This window comes from Rattus norvegicus, chromosome 2 (genome assembly GCF_036323735.1).
Source record: "Rattus norvegicus strain BN/NHsdMcwi chromosome 2, GRCr8, whole genome shotgun sequence".
In the NCBI taxonomy this organism is placed as follows: domain Eukaryota; kingdom Metazoa; phylum Chordata; class Mammalia; order Rodentia; family Muridae; genus Rattus; species Rattus norvegicus.
Genome location: NC_086020.1, coordinates 81,553,108 through 81,573,433, shown reverse-complemented (window position 1 = coordinate 81,573,433; position 20,326 = coordinate 81,553,108). Strand labels below are relative to the sequence as shown.

The 20,326-nt window shown below is 38.1% G+C and overlaps 1 long non-coding RNA gene across 1 annotated transcript in view; it reads left to right on the top strand.

Moving 5' to 3' along the window:
- The first annotated feature begins 438 nt into the window (after positions 1 to 438).
- The window catches only part of LOC134485868 (uncharacterized), a 35,651-nt gene continuing 15,763 nt past the window's right edge, over positions 439 to 20,326 (top strand). The window contains exon 1 of the long non-coding RNA XR_010064162.1: positions 439 to 793. This is a non-coding gene — a long non-coding RNA (uncharacterized LOC134485868). The remainder of the gene's footprint in view (positions 794 to 20,326) is intronic.

Genomic DNA, 20,326 nt, shown 5'->3' with positions numbered 1-20,326 from the left:
GCAATTAGGTACTTATTCCTAAAGCTCAGTGACACCATCCACCTTGCACTTCTCTGAGTTTTGTATCTATGTTTGTCCTCTGATCGTGAAAACTGAACTTTGTTCCAGTGACTCATATGAGTGCTACGAACTGTCTTTCTGCCAGTTACAGAAACAACAGCTTTGTCTCAATTGTCCAGCTAAAGATGGAATCTTCTCTTGTCTGCTAGCTTTTTAAAAGAAGCCAACGGTGCTTGGATAATTGTCACTTATTTAACATAAATATAAATATGTTTGAACTCCAAGTAGACATATTCTCTATTCTTATAGTATGTATGAAAGTAGAAGGAACTAACTCCCAAGTAGAGGTTCATAAAATTAGATATTATGACAATATATTTATATATAAATCTCTACAAGAAATGCATTTCTAGAAGTAAAAAGGATCTATGTCTCAATGCTAAAATGTCATTTCTGCTTTCTTTCCTGCTGTCAGCTTATAAGCTCTATGGCCTATAATACAATGAATAAATTCTTCGGTATTACACTGATTTTCTTTTTGAAAATTGTATAAATGATCTTATAATTGATTATACATGTGATCTCATTTGGGTTCATGATATTTTCAATAATCTCAGATGATAGGTATATATGAGGCTATGTGGGCAGGAAGACAAATATAAACCATTGTGTGTGTTCAGTCCAGTCATGATAAAAAGCCTGCTCTCCTGCTTGGAAGAGAAACAACAGAATCACCTGAATTAAAGCTTCCACTGCTTCTAGGATAAACTCTAGACAACATGAAATCATCCGGGTGAGTAGCGTAAAACATACTACTAACAGGTACACATTAGAGCCTTATAATCCAGAACACCATGCTTCTTACAATCCTAGTTACAATGCTAATCTAATGGGTACATGCCAGCAATAGAAATGCAGTAAAACATGATGCAAAATCAAGTTGTCACACTGTGTATCTGATTTTGTTAATGTACATATCACCTGGAATGATGCTATAATGAGATATTAAATGATGTATAAAAGTTTGAAACTCTGTGTTCATTTTTGTTAGCCAGAAATTTCTATTTCTTTGTGGATCTCTGTGTCTGTGACCAGTCAACATTTTTCATTGCTAACTCCTTACTAATCAAGCAGGCCATGTTTCTTGTCCTGTAAGTCAAAGACAGTTTTACTTAAGGCTACATTTATTTCTGCACAACAAGAAGGCATGACGTATTAACTGAAAGTTGGTCAATGAGAACATTTATTTCACTGGAACATTAGTCATGAAATGGATCTTTTTCATTTACCACATATTACTCATGTGCCAAACAACATTGATTCTATGTTTTCCTTCCCCTACTTGCTATTCATAAGGAAACCAGATGTGGTCTTAGATGTGGAATTAATGGGAGGCACTAGTGAAAAATGCTTATGTAAGCTACCCACTCACACAACTCTTGTGTGTTTCCCTCCTTGCTTAGATCTAATCTTCGTCGTTATATTTCCGTTTTCTTCCCAGTCAAAGCAACCTAATCCTAATTAGGATCAACCTAATATAATTCAAGAGTTCTGACAAACACAGCTTTTGATCATATCATGCTGCATTTGTACTTTCTCTAGTTTCTGGTTTCTTAAACCTTGGTTACCTATTATGGTCTATAATTCTGACATTCATATAACTATTTTTTAAAATGTAATTTTAAATATACTAACCATCTGAAACATGTCAAATCCACACAGTATCTTCTCCAGTATCATCATAGGAACTTTTGGTTTATGTGAGACAGCTATTCTGTTGTCCAGGAATCTATCAATATTTTCCTCCTTTCCTTATCTACTTTATGAATGAGAAGAAAACATATACAATGTCAATGGTTATATATTAGGTATAACCTCCAAAATTGATTGAGTGTGTGTGTGTGTGTGTGTGTGTGTGTGTGTGTGTGTGTGTAATAAATAAGGTTAAAATGGCTTCACAATTCCAACAATTTTATCTCCTTAAATATAGCAGTACATATTCTTAGTTTAGACAAAACACAATATTCCTCAAGTATATTTTATGTTATTAAAGAAACTGGTTTTTTTTTCTGAAGTTCTCCTGACAGTTGCCAATCTTGTTACTTCCAATAGAAATCCTAGAGGTGAGGTGTTTTATCCTATTATGGAATATAGTAAAAAGAGAAATGACCACAAAGTCTTCCTTGAGACTAGGTAAAAAAGGACTAAGTTTCTGTTTATAGTTCCAATATGCACCTACCTTTAAAAACATGATCTCTTGTGGCGATGATTACTGAAATTTCAAAATGTAAACTTTAAAATTAATCTGAAAAAACATATTTTTAAAAGAGTAGAGACTAAAGGAAAGGGTCTTAGTTAAGGGTTTCTATTCCTCTGCAAAACATCATGACCAAGAAGTGAGTTGGAGAGGAAAGGGTTTATTTAGCTTACACTTCCAAATTGCTGTTCATCACCAAAGGAAGTCAGGACAGGAACTCTTGTAGAGTAGGAACTTGAAGGCAGGAGTGGATGGAGAAGCTATGGAAATGGAAGAATGCTGCTTACTGGCGTGCTTCCCCTGGTTTGCTCAGCTTGCTTTCTTATAGAACCCAGGACTATCAGCCCAGGAATGGCACCACCCATAATGGGTCCTCGCACCCTTGATCACTAATTTAAAAAAAATTGCCTTACAGCTGGATCTCATGAAGGCATTTCCTCAAGGGAGGTTCCTTTCTCTGTGACAACACCAGCTTGTGTCAAGTTGACACATATAACCAGCCAATTAGCGGGACACTTTGGGATCCATCCTACAGGCAGACACTCAACCCTGACACTATTATTGGTGCTATGTTGTACTTGCCAACAGAAGCTTACCATGGCTGTTCTCTAAGAGGCTATACCAGCAGCTGACTGAGACAGACACAGATACTTAGAGTCAACCATTCGACTGAGGTCAGGGACCCCTATGGAAAGAGTTGGGGGAAGGATTGAAGAAGCTGAAGGAGATGGCAACCCATAGGAAGAAGAAATGTTTCAACTAACCCAGAACCCTGGGAGCTTCCAGAGTCTAAGAGAACAACCAAAGTTCATACAGAGGCTGTTCCTGGGCCTCTCTTCAGATGTGTAGCAGAGTCTACCTTGTCTGCCTTCAGTGGGAGAGGATGCACCTAATCCTATAGATACTTGATGCCCCAGGGAAGGGAGATGCCCTGGGGAAGGAGCACTCTCTCAGAGGCAAAGGGGAAGAGGGCTGGGGTGAAGAACTCTGGGACTAGAGACTGGGGGGTGTACAACATTTGGGATGTAAATAAATAAAATAACTAATTTTAAAAAATAAAGCTATATACCAATTATGCTAAGAAGTTGAGATACTGCTATTATTATCTTCTCATTTAGAGTTGATTATTCCTTCATTATTTATATGCAATATATCAAATACACTGTTTAAGGGACATGAGTTTCGAATATGTTACCCTTCCAGATTGCACAGAACATTTCTTCCTTTGTTTATTGACTGAGCAAGAACCTTATTATCAACCATATCAAAAACTATTTACATGTATCAATGTTTACCTGTATACTCACATCTATGACATATGTACCTGATACTACAGAGGTCAAAAGAGGCTTACAGATCCTGGAATTGGAGTTATTATTGCCTTTGAACCACCATGTGGGTGTTTAGAGCCAAATCTGGCCCCTTCACAAGAGTAACAAGTGTGCTTAACAGTTGAGACAACATTCTGGATCCAGTAATCCTCATACTTTATTTCTAAGATTGTATAGTTACTTAGAAGGTTTATTTATCTTTAGCTTTACTGATATAAAAATATAAAACAATAAGCTTATAATTTAAAAAAGACTATTTCCTTAACTATTCTAGATGATAAGAATTTTAACATGAAAGTTTTAGCTTTTGATCAGGTTCTACTTGTTATATTAGAATTTATAGGTATAATCTTGGTAATAAAAATGATGTTGAACTACGTACAAGAGCAGTAACCAGTTCTGTAAAAAATGCCATTAGCCCATTATAAAGTGCAGCATGCTCATGGCTTTTTCCACTTTACCACAACATTACCATGACAGTTAAATTTCAACTTGAGTTTCAGATCGACAAACACTCCAATGATAGTAAACTTTCCACCATTGGTGAGTTTGAATAGCCATGTGGCTTTCTTTAACTAAAAATTCGATCATAGCCACTACCAGGGATCTCAGCATTTTTCAATACAAGATGTTTAATACAAATATTCATTATTGGATTCATTATTTCATCAACCTTGATAAGTAATCTCAATATATGCATCCAATTCTTTTCTACATATTCCTGCTGGGACACAGTGAGATTTGCAGAAATTTCTCAAATAAATATTTTTTTTCCAGTAAACTCAGTACTTTCTAAGGAGGTTAGGAGGGGAGAAGGAAGTCATGATTAATCTCTGACAGAGGTTCATGTGGTCATAAAAGTAGATGACTCAATCCCTTGGGGAAGAGCCAATTTGACATTATTAATGACACTCTGTTACACTTGAAGACCTAATCCTAGCATAATTGTCCTCTGGGAGGCTGCACAGAACAGCAAACTGAAAAAGATACAGAGACCCACAGCCAGACATTCAATGGAGCTTAGGAAGTCTCATGGAAGAGCCTGGGGGAGGGAAAAGGATTGAGGGACCCAAAGACGATCATAACTCCACAAGAAGATCAGCAAAGTCAACAACCTGGACCCTTTTCGGCTCTCAAGCACCAACCCTAGAGCAAACATGGACTGGACCACCCCCAACATCAACCGCCACTGACCTTCCTCACATATGGAGCAAATGTGTAGCTTAGTCTTCATGCAGGTCACCCCCCCACAACAACTGAGTGGGGGAAGTTCCCAAATTTGTTGCCTGCCTGAGGATCTCATTACCCTTACTTGGCAGCCTTGTCTGGATTCAGTGAGAGGAAATGCACCTAGTCCTGCAGTGACTCATATGAGGTAGTGAGGATTGGTTAGGAAAGGAGCTATGAGATGGGGAGACTTGCAGGAGAGGGTAAGTGATATTGGGATATAAAGTGAATAGATAGATAGATAGATAGATAGATAGATAGATAGATAGATAGATAGATAGATGATAGATAGATACATAGATAGATAGATAGATAGATAGATAGATAGATAGATAGATAGATAGATAGATAGTAAATGACTGCAAATTCTTAAAGAAAAGGAAGACTTCTAGCCTTTTCTGAATAGTGGGTAATTACTACAGGATCAAATGGTTCACAGAAACAGAAAGTTTGTGACTTTGAGAACATCACTCCAGATACTACCATTTCAAATGTACTAGTTTCATCTCTTTAAAATGGAAGTCCTGATCACGGCACTATATCCATACACAAGAAAGAAGAAAGATCCTCTTCTCTTTTGATCTCTGATATTCTTCTGGAGCTTCATCTTTTCCTGACTATTGGCTGGAGATAATACTGTCTCTTTATACTACAATAGCAGTGTTAGTCCTTAGTATACTGACTTATATTGGAGCTTTTCAATTGTATGTTCTGATGATCTGTCTGCAATGTACTAATAACACCTAAAAAAGGCCATCATTAAAATCTACCCAGTTCCTGATATAGTTAGCATACATACCACACAATCCCATCAGAATTCCATTGTAGGCAGCAATGGTGAAAGCTGGAGGTTTATTTCACTGTCATATGCCATGACCAGTCAGCCCTCCTTCTTCCACACATTTTCATTGCTAACCAGCCACTGAATAAATCATGTTCCAGATAACATTTCAGATTTGACTCAACAGTCATAAATACAATTCCCAGAGAGTAGATATATTGAGTCGCTGGAGTTTTTAGACAAATATCTTATTCAAGAGAAGAGAGGAGAACAGCCAGATTGGCAGATGGAGAGATTGAGCTGTGATGAAATTTCAAGGAAGATTTTATCTAGGTACTGTGGTAGATTCTGGAGCAGAACTTCAGCTGCTTTCAAATAGGTCAAGAGAGCCATGTCTTTCAACCCTGTATCAGTTTATTGTGTGAAACATATTCCAAGGATACTGACATATACATGGGGAAAAATTTATTTCAACTGTGGGCAGTTCTTAGACAGAGCTTGAGATGTGGGCTGTGAGTAGATAAGACAGACAAAACAGGAACCGTGAAATAAATACTAACACTAAAAGCAACATAGGAGGATTGGCACTTCCCAGTCAAATAGAGTCCTCAGGTAATGTGGGGAATGTTTTGTTTAATTTGATATTCATTGGTCACCTTGGCTAGCCCACTTAGTCTGGGACTACTATTTTACTCTATTGTTGCAAAGCTCTTGTGACACCCTGACACCCTGACATGGAACACTGTTTTTCCTTTTTCAGTATATATTATTCATACACAATAATTGTGTTTTAATCAATATTCTCTATTGTTCTTTTTTCTTACATTGATACCCTTCCATGTCCCAAACTGCATGCCAACTACTTTCAGGACTATTTTTAGTTATTTATTTTGTGGTCATTTTAATGAGCATGGATAAGGGTTATTTACAGGAATATACAAAAGATGCACAGCTGAAGACACTGCCTTTCCCTCCCCATCAATGATTAACTAGCTAATACTATCTCTTCAGGAAGTATGGGCCTTAGAAGTCCTTCCCACACCCATGCCAGAATGTTAATAGCACACTCGTGTAAGTAACTCCAGCCACTCTGGGTTCATGAATTCAATGTCATTGCAAATATACTTCAGTACATTCTGCCAGGTAGACTATCCTATAACTGGAGTCCCCTTGCCCTCTTTTATTTATTTTTCTTAATAATTTTTATTTTAATTAAAATATATCATTTCCATCTTTTCCTTCTCTCCCTCCAGCCCCTTCATGATTCTCCCTTACTCCCTTTCAAATATATAATCTCTTTTTCTTTGATATATAATATCTGTTGTAGTATTGTGTGGAATATAATACAAATTGTATAAATATATAAATACAAACTGCAAAGCTTGTTTACTGTTGTTTCACGTATATAATTTTAGGGGTTGGTGCCTTGGTATTGTATACTCAACTAAGAGTTACTAGCAGCTCTTTTATTGGACTTACGGTCTACTCAACAGGAGAGAAATATTGTCTGATAGAGTAAATAAACCAAGTACACAGGAGTAGTAGGGTTATGATTCTAAGAAGAGAACCTATTAATGTTATTTTACTAGACTAAAATAATTCCCCACTAAAATCTAGATATCTTTACCCTCATGGATAAATATAGCCCTCATACCTCATCTAAGAAGCTTCTCTTTACAGCAAATGGAGACTATCATGGAAAATCACCCATGATAAAATATAGAGGATAACTGGTCATGGCACAGCCAATCCCAGTGGAGAGATCTATAACAGGACTCCTGCATCTAAGGCTCATGGAACATCAAGGATGAGGAGCACAGTTAGACTGCAACAATCAGAGAACTGGGAAGTATGCTGTGACCTAATGTCTCCTGGAAATGACAGGAAAGCTACACCCATGATATCCAAAGAGCATGGCCACCTAAAGAGGAGTCAAGCAATGACAACACTAATAGACATGTTGACGTGGAAGAGGGAAAGCCCATGGGCACCTATTTCTAAATAAAGAACAGGACACTGATAACTTCTGAGAGACAGAGAATTAATTTTCTCTATAAATAAATTTTCCCTTTTGTACCTTCCATTCTTTTGGCATGTTCTTCCAGAATGTTATAAAAGCATTATAGAGGGTGGTAGAGATGCTTAATTTATAGCTGGGCATTCAGCAATCACTTGTTGTTATCACTTTTCCCATTAATGAGTCTCAGCAATAACACTACCCACTGCTTCCAGAAGCTTCTCTAATGAGAGCTAACATCAGCACTAAACATGTGTATAAACATGGGCCTTTAAAAGGCAGTTCGGGTGTTCTAACATGTTCATTTTGAGAACTAACAGCAGTAGCTTCCCCAATAGTGCCTGTGACTTCATAACCATAGGCTTTTGATCAGGTTTACAGTAGCAGTCCCATAGAGTAGGCCTCAAACTCAGTACAAGTGTTACTGGTTACTCTATGTCCTCTAGGGTCCTGTGACCTGTGGGTACACTTTACAGGTCACTCTGAGAATGTAACATTGTTCATAGGCTGGTCATACTAATTCTGAGCTTTTTATTCTCAGAAACCTACACAGTATCTATTATCATTGTGATAGCTATTCAACAGGGAGATTACTGCAAAATATGATTCAGAATGTTCATTCTCTCCCTCTCTCCCTCCCTCCTACCTTCTCTCTCTTACAACTAAAGAACTGTGGCATTTACAACAACCATATTTTATCTGGTTCTGATTGACACCCAAAAAGAATAAGAATAGTCTATACTATTTAGGAGGGCTGAGGGATCTCTCTCACTTTTGTGTAACAGTTTCATCTGACATAACACATTTCATCCTGAAGGAATATTTATTTTAAAAAAAATAAGATATTGCCGGGTGCAGTAGCAAACAGTTTTTATCCCAGAAATCTTGTGAGTTCTAGGCCAGCCAAGTCAACAAACTGAGTCAAGCAAAGCCAGGGTAAGGAGTGTGTGTGTGTGTGTGTGTGTGTGTGTGTGTGTGTGTGTGTGTGTGTGTGTGTATTTCACCCTGCAAGTGAGCTCCTTAAACTCAGGAATAAAAAAATTGGTAGCTTAAATGAGTTCCTGAAACTGATCAATTCATTAGAACCAGCCCTCCCAGGCATATACAGGCAGAAAAAACTGCTGATAGATACTCTGACCAGTTGAGCTATCTAGAAGTGTCAGATCATTTGAGATAACTTAAAGAGACTCTGTCCAACTAAACTCCCTGGAGAAGATGCTCTCCAAACTTAGAGCTACCTATGAGCTGTTCAGTGCACTCCTGCTCTCTCTCTCTCTCTCTCTCTCTCTCTCTCTCTCTCTCTCTGGTGATATGCTACCCATACTCTGATAGGTTTTGGGGATGTAGTGATCTTTGTGTAATTTCAGCTTCTATAAATAAACACACACCCAAAGTTCTAAGTCAAACTTATAGGTTCACTAAATCAGATTTATATAGCATTTGCATTTTAACTTACTGTTAGTGCCCTGTCTCAGTTGACAATAAATTTGTTTATGTTTCCTCAGATGCAGTATTACAGAAACTAAGAAATCATGGGGAGGTAGGACACCATGGCACTGAGATTTACATTTAATCACACTTACCATTTAAGTTCAGCTTTAGTGTCACCCATGAAAGGTACATTCATTCAAGTCCTTGTGCTTTTATTCATTTGTAATTAAAATACACATGAGCAAGTCTCCTTAACACTTTATCATGCATTCTCAGATTGAGTTGGCTTTGCCCACCCCTTCCACACTTACTTTCTCTCAACAAAATGCAAATAAGGCTTTACCAAAACATGGTGTTATGTGTGTTTAGTCTGCAGTAAATGTGAAATTCAAGAAACTAATAATGGGACAGTGGGTATAAGAAGTTGTTCATTTAGGAAAGATGGTTGATCATAGGTGAGTTGAGATTGGCGAGAAAGAAAACTGGGTGCTGAAAGCCTCAAGTAGATACTACAGTGATGGGGTTCGGGGAACATGGGTGTCTGGAAAGGGTTAATCAAAATGAAGTGTGCATGAAGAACCTATGTAGGAAACTATGATCTTCCAGGCTGACTGCACAGAATCCAAAAATAAAAAAATAAAAAAAACATGTAGTATATGAAAGAACAATTGAAGGTATGTGTTCAGAGATAAAGGGTTAAGTTGTGATGAGCCCAGTGATAGAGGAAGTGAATAGCCATATGGTAAGAAACCCTGGTGGAACATTTGGGATCACTTAAGTATACTATCATATCATCTGCAAATAGTGATATTTTGACTTCTTCCCTTCCCTTCCCTTTGACTTCCTTTCATTGTCTGATTGCTCTGACTAGAACTTCAAGAACTATATTGAATAAGTAGGGAGAGAGTGGGGAGCTTTGTCTAGTCCCTGATTTTAGTGGGATTGCTTCAAGTTTCTCTCCATTTAGTTTAATGTTAGTGACTGGTTTGCTGTATATTGCTTTTACTATGTTTAGGTATGGGCCTTAAATTCCTGATTTTTCTAAGACTTATATCATGAAGGGGTGTTGAATTTTGTCAAATGCTTTCTCAGCATCTAATGAAATGATAATATGATTTTTACCTTTGAGTTTGTTTATATAGTGGATAACGTTGATGGATTTCTGAATGTTAAATCATCCCTGCATCCTTAGGATGAAGCCTACTTGATCGTGATGGATGATGGTTTTGGTGTGTTACTGGGTTCAGTTTGAAAAAATTTTATTGAGTATTTTTGTGTTGATATTCATAAGGGAAATTGGTCTGAAGTTCTCTTCCCTTGTTGGGTCTTTGTGTGATTTAGTGGTAGGAGTAATTGTGGCCTCATTGAAGGAATTTGGTACTGCTCAGTCTGATTCTATTTTGTGGAATAGTTTGCAAAGTATTGGTATGAGGTCTTCTATGAAGGTCTTATAGAATTCTGCACTATACCCATCTGGTCCTGGGCTCTTGTTTTTATTAGATATATTTCTTTATTTACATTTCAAATGTTATTCCCTTTCACAGTTTCCTGTCCATAAGCCCCCATCTATGCCCCCTCCCCAATATGGGTGTTCCCCCCATTAGTCCCCTTACTGCAACCAACTGCTCTCTTGACAACATTGAAGGTCTACATAGACCTGTGCTGTCTTCAGCTTTGGCGAGAGAGACTTATGACTTGTGAAGTCCTGAGAATAAGTGATTGTGAGGTCTTAGCCATCAGATGGGATTTCTATATCAATTCCCTCTAGAAGAAGGAAGAAACATCATAGAACAGGGGAGGGAAATAATGTGAGAGCAGGAGAATGTGAAGGAAAGCTGTGAACAACCAGCTTCTGGATATGATGATATGAGATCACGACATCCATAGCGTATCCAATGCACATGATTAAGATCAAGGACATATGAGGAAGGGTTCCTAATGCTCTAACCCTAGCTACAGAGCTGTTTGTGTTGATGGCTGCTGAAAGAGGAAGAATCACTTTTCTTTGAGGTACAGAATGACCATTGTTAGATTACCCTTGGCCCATGTGATGACCTCACACACATTTGCATGTGGACATAACTACATGGACTTAGCAAGATATTTCTTTTAAGTCATAAAAATGAATATGACAAAGGTATATTGGATAAAGTATATAAAACTTAAAAGAAATCTAGTGAACCTGTGGAGTTGCCATTTCCTTTAGTTTCTTCAATCCCTCCCCTAATTCCATAGGGATTCCCAGCCTCAGTCGAATACTTAGCTGTAAGTATCTGCATCTGTCTCAGTCAGCTACTGATATATCCTCTCAGTGGATAGTGTCAACTAACCTGGACCCATGGGAGCTCCAGGAAACTAAGCCATGGATAAAGAGCATATACAAATTGGTTAGAAGGGGCTGGAGAGATGGCTCAGAGGTTAAGAGCACAGACTGCTCATCAAGAGGTCCTGAGTTCAATTCCCAGCAACCACAGGGTGGCTCACAACCATCTGTAATGGAATCTGATGCCCTCTTCTGGTGTGTCTGAGGACAGCATACTCACACAAATTGGTTGGAAGATCTAGACACATATGAAGCAAAGGACTGCTTTGTCTAGCTTCAGTGGGAGAAGATGCACCTAATCCTGTAGAAACTTGATATCCCCAGAAAAGAGGGATGCCCAGGGACATGGTACGGGGAAGCATCTTCTCAGAGGATGAGGTGAGGGAGGTTGGGGAAAGAACCCTGGGAGGGGGGAACTGGAGTGGGCCAACATTTGGGATGTAAATAAAATAATTGATAATTTTTTCTAAGCAAAATAAAATAGTCTCTAATATTGCTGCATACTGTTTTATTTTTTATAATTCTAAGATGTTGGCAGTTTTCAGAAAAAGTAAGATACCAACTGTAACCATTTAGCTTGGGGAGTGACAATACGAGGACCAGAAAACCAATAGCCTGCATTATAAGGAATATTATTTTGTTTTACAAAAGAAAAAAAAACAATCAAGCAAAAGTTGGATTAAAATAGTTACTATATAACATGTATGAAACAGTCATGAAATGGATATGACAAAGATATATTGTATAAAATGTATAAAATTTAAACAGATGACAACATTGAGCTATCAAACTGTAAAGGGAAAAGTGTATCAAAGGTTTCAGCAAATGAAATTCTGATGTGCCTATGTCCAGGGACAGGTAAAAAAAGCACTGTGCTGCCAGCGTAACACAGTGAAAGTCACACCATACGAATGACTATATGTGTATTATACGAAGAGAATGCATTTCTTTGGGGATATCTGAAGATTCCTATCACACTTCAAATACTGAATCCAGACATTAAATGCTAAGCATTAGGATGTATTATGTTCTCTTTTGATTCTGGTAGTTTTTACTTTTTTTAAGTTTTTTTTATTTATTTAATACTTAATAATAATTCTTTGGTTTCCGGGCAAACATCCCCCTCCCCCCTCCCCTTCCTTATGGGTGTTCCCCTCCCAACCCTCCCCCCATTGCCGCCCTCCCCCCAACAGTCTAGTTCACTGGGGGTTCAGTCTTAGCAGGACCCAGGGCTTCCCCTTCCACTGGTGCTCTTACTAGGATATTCATTGCTACCTATGAGGTCAGAGTCCAGGGTCAGTCCATGTATAGTCTTTAGGTAGTGGCTTAGTCCCTGGAAGCTCTGGTTGCTTGGCATTGTTGTACATATGGGGTCTCGAGCCCCTTCAAGCTCTTCCAGTTCTTTCTCTGATTCCTTCAACGGGGGTCCTATTCTCAGTTCAGTGGTTTCCTACTGGCATTCGCCTCTGTATTTGCTGTATTCTGGCTGTGTCTCTCAGGAGCGATCTACATCCGGCTCCTGTCGGTCTGCACTTCTTTGCTTCATCCATCTTGTCTAATTGGATGGCTGTATATCTATGGGCCACATGTGGGGCAGGCTCTGAATGGGAGTTCCTTCAGTCTCTGTTTTAATCTTTGCCTCTCTCTTCCCTGCCAAGGGTATTCTTGTTCCCATTTTAGAGAAGGAGTGAAGCATTCACATTTTGATCATCCGTCTTGAGTTTCATTTGTTCTAGGCATCTAGGGTAATTCAAGCATTTGGGCTAATAGCCATTTATCAGTGAGTGCATACCATGTATGTCTTTCTGTGATTGGGTTCGCTCACTCAGGATGATATTTCCAGTTCCAACCATTTGCCTACGAATTTCATAAAGCCGTTGTTTTTGATAGCTGAGTAATATTCCATTGTGTAGATGTACCACATTTTCTGTATCCATTCCTCTGTTGAAGGGCATCTGGGTTCTTTCCAGCTTCTGGCTATTATAAATAAGGCTGCGGTGAACATAGTGGAGCACGTGTCTTTTTTATATGTTGGGGCATCTTTTGGGTATATGCCCAAGAGAGGTATAGCTGCATCCTCAGGCAGTTCAATGTCCAATTTTCTGAGGAACCTCCAGACTGATTTCCAGAATGGTTGTACCAGTCTGCAATCCCACCAACAATGGAGGAGTGTTCCTCTTTCTCCACAACCTCGCCAGCATTTGCTGTCACCGGAGTTTTTGATCTTAGCCATTCTCACTGGTGTGAGGTGAAATCTCAGGGTTGTTTTGATTTGCATTTCCCTTATGACTAAAGATGTTGAACATTTCTTTAGGTGTTTCTCAGCCATTCGGCATTCCTCAGCTGTGAATTCTTTGTTTAGCTCTGAACCCCATTTTTTAATAGGGTTATTTGTCTCCCTGCGGTCTAACTTCTTGAGTTCTTTGTATATTTTGGATATAAGGCCTCTATCTGTTGTAGGATTGGTAAAGATCTTTTCCCAATCTATTGGTTGCCGATTTGTCCTAACCACAGTGTCCTTTGCCTTACAGAAGCTTTGCAGTTTTATGAGATCCCATTTGTTGATTCTTGATCTTAGAGCATAAGCCATTGGTGTTTTGTTCAGGAAATTATTTCCAGTGCCCATGTGTTCCATATGCTTCCCTAGTTTTTCTTCTATTAGTTTGAGTGTATCAGGTTTGATGTGGAGGTCCTTGATCCACTTGGACTTAAGCTTTGTACAGGGTGATAAGCCTGGATCAATCTGCATTCTTCTACATGTTGACCTCCAGTTGAACCAGCACCATTTGCTGAACATGCTATCTTTTTTCCATTGGATGGTTTTGGCTCCTTTGTCAAAAATCAAGTGACCATAGGTGTGTGGGTTCATTTCTGGGTCTTCAATTCTATTCCATTGGTCTATCTGTCTGTCTCTGTACCAATACCATGCAGTTTTTATCACTATTGCTCTGTAATACTGCTTGAGTTCAGGGATAGTGATTCCCCCTGAAGTCCTTTTATTGTTGAGGATAGTTTTAGCTATCCTGGGTTTTTTGTTATTCCAGATGAATTTGCAAATTTTTCTGTCTAACTCTTTGAAGAATTGGATTGGTATTTTGATGGGGATTGCATTGAATCTGTAGATTGCTTTTGGTAAAATGGCCATTTTTACTATATTAATCCTGCCAATCCATGAGCATGGGAGATCTTTCCATCTTCTGAGGTCTTCTTCAATTTCCTCCTTCAGTGTCTTGAAGTTCTTATTGTACAGATCTTTTACTTGCTTGGTTAAAGTCACACCGAGGTACTTTATATTATTTGGGTCTATTATGAAGGGTGTCGTTTCCCTAATTTCTTTCTCTGCTTGTTTCTCTTTTGTGTAGAGGAAGGCTACTGATTTATTTGAGTTAATTTTATACCCAGCCACTTTGCTGAAGTTGTTTATCAGCTTTAGTAGTTCTCTGGTGGAACTTTTGGGATCACTTAAATATACTATCATATCATCTGCAAATAGTGATATTTTGACTTCTTCTTTTCCGATCTGTATCCCCTTGACCTCCTTTTGTTGTCTGATTGCTCTGGCTAGAAATTCAAGAACTATATTGAATAAGTAGGGAGAGAGTGGGCAGCCTTGTCTAGTCCCTGATTTTAGTGGGATTTCTTCAAGTTTCTCTCCATTTAGTTTAATGTTAGCAACTGGTTTGCTGTATATGGCTTTTACTATGTTTAGGTATGGGCCTTGAATTCCTATTCTTTCCAGGACTTTTATCATGAAGGGGTGTTGAATTTTGTCAAATGCTTTCTCAGCATCTAATGAAATGATCATGTGGTTTTGTTCTTTCAGTTTGTTTATATAATGGATCACGTTGATGGTTTTCCGTATATTAAACCATCCCTGCATGCCTGGGATGAAGCCTACTTGATCATGGTGGATGATTGTTTTGATGTGCTCTTGGATTCTGTTTGCCAGAATTTTATTGAGTATTTTTGCGTCGAAATTCATAAGGGAAATTGTTCTGAAGTTCTCTTTCTTTGTTGTGTCTTTGTGTGGTTTAGGTATAAGAGTAATTGTGGCTTCATAGAAGGAATTCGGGAGTGATCCATCTGTTTCAATTTTGTGGAATAGTTTGGATAATATTGGTATGAGGTCTTCTATGAAGGTTTGATAGAATTCTACACTAAACCCATCTGGACCTGGGTTCTTTTTGGTTGGGAGACCTTTAATGACTGCTTCTATTTCCTTAGGAGTTATGGGGTTGTTTAACTGGTTTATCTGTTCCTGATTTAACTTTGGTACCTCCCGCTCTTTCCGGGAGCCTCCGTGCACCAGGGTTCCAGATGGCCTTTGGTGTTTTCCTCTGGCGTCTGGATGTGCGCAGAGTGCAGTCTCTTCTGGTTTCCCAGGCGTGTCTGCCTCTCTGTAGGTTTAGCTCTCCCTCCCACGGGATTTGGGTGCAGAGAACTGTTTATCAGGTCTGCTTCCTTCTGGTTCCGGCGGTGTCTCAGGCGCAGGGGTCCTGCTGCTCCTGGGCCCTCCCCTACGGGAACCCAGAGGCCTTATACAGTTTCCTCTTGGGCCAGGGATGTGGGCAGGGGTGGGCAGTGTTGGTGGTCTCCTCTGCTCTGCAGCCTCAGGAGTGCCCACCTGAGCAGGCGGTGAGGTCTCTCTCCCACGGGGTTTGGGAGCAGAGAGCTGCTGCGGGCCGGGATACGCGGGTGTGGGACTTCCGGTCTAGTAGTTTTTAAAGTTGGCTTAAATTATTTGCTTGTAGAGTTTCATTCGGTTTGCCTTATTTAACATATTTGTTTTATCTACCCTGTGTAAGAAGTAGTTCAGCATAGAGCATATGGAGGTTTTGTGATGATCTATCATGTGCTTTATTATTTATACTCAAATTAGAGATTTTTGCATATGTACAAAATATTTCTCTAAGAAAAACAGTATTAAGAATGTAGCAAAATAAACTGTTTCAAATGCATTAAGTACAAACATAGCTGAATATGATTCTATTATTTTGGTTTTCTAAAAAATATTTGCCAACAAGTAAAAACTTTCAACTACATTTGTCTTTAATTAAATGAGAAATTCAGAGAGTCCATTATACCCCCAACTATGAAAGAAAATATCTAAGCAGCTGGAATAGTTGTAAAATATGACAGTTGTAATTGTGCCCCTCACTGAGAATAGGAAATTCCTGAGCAGGACTTCACATGTATTTACAAAAGTTTTTGTCGAAGGGTAACTGGAGAAGAAACAAAAAGCCATTAGCACAGATCAGCTAACTGAAGTCACTCAGCTTGTGTGTGACATTTCTGTAATGAAGGATGATTACCTTTGATTTGTATTGTGATTATGATTGTAACTTTCATAATGTGACTGTTCAAAAAATTCCACAAAACATCGAGTCTCACAAAATATCCCCAAATTAGAATCTGTACCAGATTCATTTGTACGATCTCACTGTATCCTTAGTAAATTGCAAATTCCGGTTTCAGTTCTATTTCAACACAACAAAAACGTTCTAACAGTTTTGTGTTTGTGATGCACTTTTGCTATAAACAAGCACAGCCCAGCATTGTTATATAAATCCATCTTATTAATTGCAATTATAACCTAAAATTATCATTCCAAAATGTATATAAAAATTACAAATATTAATAATCTTAATGGCTTCCTACCTGAAGAGAAAGTTGGTAGAAATTGCAGGATGACTCTTGATTGTAGGCCGAGTGCATGGAGCGAAGGTAACAGTTTGTCGTTAAGAAAATGTAAAAGTCTCTCGCTATTCTTTTTCATGGTTCTGATCTTTCCCAGAAGTTTCCTACACTAGAGGTGAGAGTTAGTATGGATATAAATCATCCTTTTCAGACCACATGTCTACCTCCTACCTCTCATGAAGCATATGGCAGGATAGGCTGGGCTGGGCAGGGAGCGTTTCAGGGGAGGAGCCTCCTGTAGTCTCTGCTCTTTTCAGTGAATTTTCAAATTTATTTCCAGTTTCTACCACTGCGAAAATTAAGTTATTTCTTATAATCACTGTCCATACAAAATGTTAATTTGTTGTTCACAGATAACAAGCAAGACTTTACTAAGTATCCATTGACAAACACCTTTATGGCATTTTCAACCTTAGCTCATGATCATTCTAATAAAAAAAATTAAAATACTTTTCACTCAAAAAAAATCATTACCTATGCTGATACTGTCTGAAAATCAGACACTACCCAAAGGAAATCAATTCTAAAAGCAATAAGCTAAGAATAATCCATATGTTCAAAATATAATTACAGGAGAAATAATGCTACACCCTAAACCGTGGTGCCAAACTATCCTAAAATTGCATGAGTGGGAGAGTTCAGCAGCTAAAGGGGCTTGTTGTGTGATCTTTGTCAACCTAAGTCTTAGCCTTATATCATACACTGAAATGAGAAACCAAAGTCACAAGTGTGGTTTTCTGACCTCCACACGTGCCTTGTGACATGCACACATGTATACTCATGTCCATAATAAACAATAATATTAATAATATTCTACATTTAAAAATATTCAAAGTGTTGACTTGCATTTCTTTGTTAAATAAACCTATCAGTATAACAAATGCTCAGGATACTATGAAATCATATTTGTCCTTATTGTAATAAACATTAAAAAAGTGTATACAATATAATATTCTTGTTCCTTAAAGCTCACGATAATTATCAGGTACATAACAAAACTTTTTTTTAATTTTATTTATTTATTTTTATATGAGTACATTATAGCCATCCACAGACACACCAGAAGAGGGCGATGGATCCCATTACAGATGGTTGTGAGCCACCATGTGGTTGCTGGGAATTGAACTCAGGACCTCTGGAAGAGCAGTCAGTGCTTTTAACCGCTGAGCCATCTCTCCAGCCCCCATAACAAAACTTTGAGCTAAACGTTTTACAGACCTTCATTGCAGATGACTTTCTTGTAACATAGCTCCCAATATAGAAAGCCAAAAGGCCATGCAATCCTGTGACTCCAAATGCTTGAGAAACCCAATGGATACTGAAATGAGCAGATGCTCCAAAGGACATAATGTTGGTTCTCAATCAATGCTCCTTCCCAGTTTAAAGTTCTTTGGGAATACAATGCAAATGCCTTCAAAACAGTAGTTAGGCTCTACTGTTTGGGAATGAAATAAAAGAAGGACCCGATAGTTGTTCAGGCCAGACCCAACCATAACATCCATAACTACAGAGAGAATTACCAAACAGCACAGAGGAAAAGTAATTTTCATGCAGCATATGCTAGCCAGGTTGACAGCTCTCTCAAAACAGCCATGCAGGTGATGTCTAAAATAGTTCACCTTCATTCACTAGAGTACTTGGCATGTGTCTGATTCAAGTTTCCATTTTGAAAGTTTCAAGAGAGGTAACTGCCCTCTTATGCCTACCCTTGAGTACAGAGATGATTGCCGGAACTTGAGCTGTCTTGGCTATGACGTCATTGATAAATGAAGCCACCCTAGGAAATTTTCTAGCACGGATTTTATGTGAGAAGCACATAAGTGAAGGAACATGCTTTTTGGTGGTTTTTGGTGGTCTTGATTTTATTATTATGGAAGTTACACATGGTGCTAAGTTGGTAGGCATGCACAGACAGTTTGAAAGAAATATGACAAGCAACAAAAGGATATAAATAGGGACAGAGTCTTTGAGATCAAATTGTTTTGATTTAAATCTCCAACCTGATACACCGTAATTTCTCGTTTTCATTGCATTAATCTCTGCCCCATCTTCATAATTTATCTCTATGTAATGATTCAAGATTTGACTTGTTCTCGCTTTTCTAAGATATTCAGGAATTTTGTTACTGATGTGGAATTACTTTTGTTCTTTCTTTTATTTTTAAATATTACAATTACATCATTGCCTCTTCCATTTTTCTCCCCCTCCATAACTTCCCATATAACCTTCTTCCCTGTTTCAAACTTAATGGCCTGTATTTTCACTAATGGTTGGTGTGTAGGAGGGTGGAGGTATAGTCAAATACATAAATTCAACCTGCTCAGTCTTTATTCTGCTACTTACGTGGCCAATCCTAAAAACACATTCATACAAGGTTTCCCTGATTCCTAACATAGTCAGTGAGAGATATGAGTTTCTTCGGATTACCAAAGTAAAATTGTAACACGGTTTTATAAATAGAAATGGCTTGATTTTATTATAACATAAATGTCAAATTTTGAATCAATAATTTGCCAAAGAGGGAGAACCTTAAATACTAAAATGAAGACATATTTGGGTCAAAATGCCATAACCACAGGATACCTTATACTTTCTGCTCAATTAAACTTAGTAGTTGGTGTTATGATAAGTCAAAATTCTCAATGTGCAAAAATTCAACTCACCCAATTGAGGATGGGCTTTATCTGAAATACTCTGACATGGTGTTTGTCCTTCCATCACTCTGCTGCTCTTCATCAGCACAGTAGGTGACATGCAGCTCCTTGTGACTTTTCATGTTAAAATAGAGAGTGTGAAATATCCTCTATCTGAAGAGTGGATTAAAACCTAAGCACACAAACAGGTGTATGTTGTTCAAGAAAGAAATGATATGAAAACAATAGAGAGAAATTTTCAATGATTGCATTTATTTCAAATAATGTCTTAAATAAATGTCCACCTACAGCTGTCTATCAGGGTGGTCTCCTCAGCATTCTTAACTTCCAGTGTGCCTGGTAGATGTTTTAAAGTCAATTAAACTGTTAGTCCATGAGAAATGGCCTCCATATTCTGGAGGTTTTATTGGCAAGATTGTGATATGTATATTTCTTGTTTTGCTATGATTGTAGAGGAAAATGTTGTAATTCTTTAACACAGAATGATTTATTCCTTCATTTACTAAGCAAGAGAATTTGAAATTGGCAAAATAATTCTGCACATTGCTATGGCAACTCTTAATATTCTGTGTGATTATGTTGAACCAATCAATCAATTTACATATTTA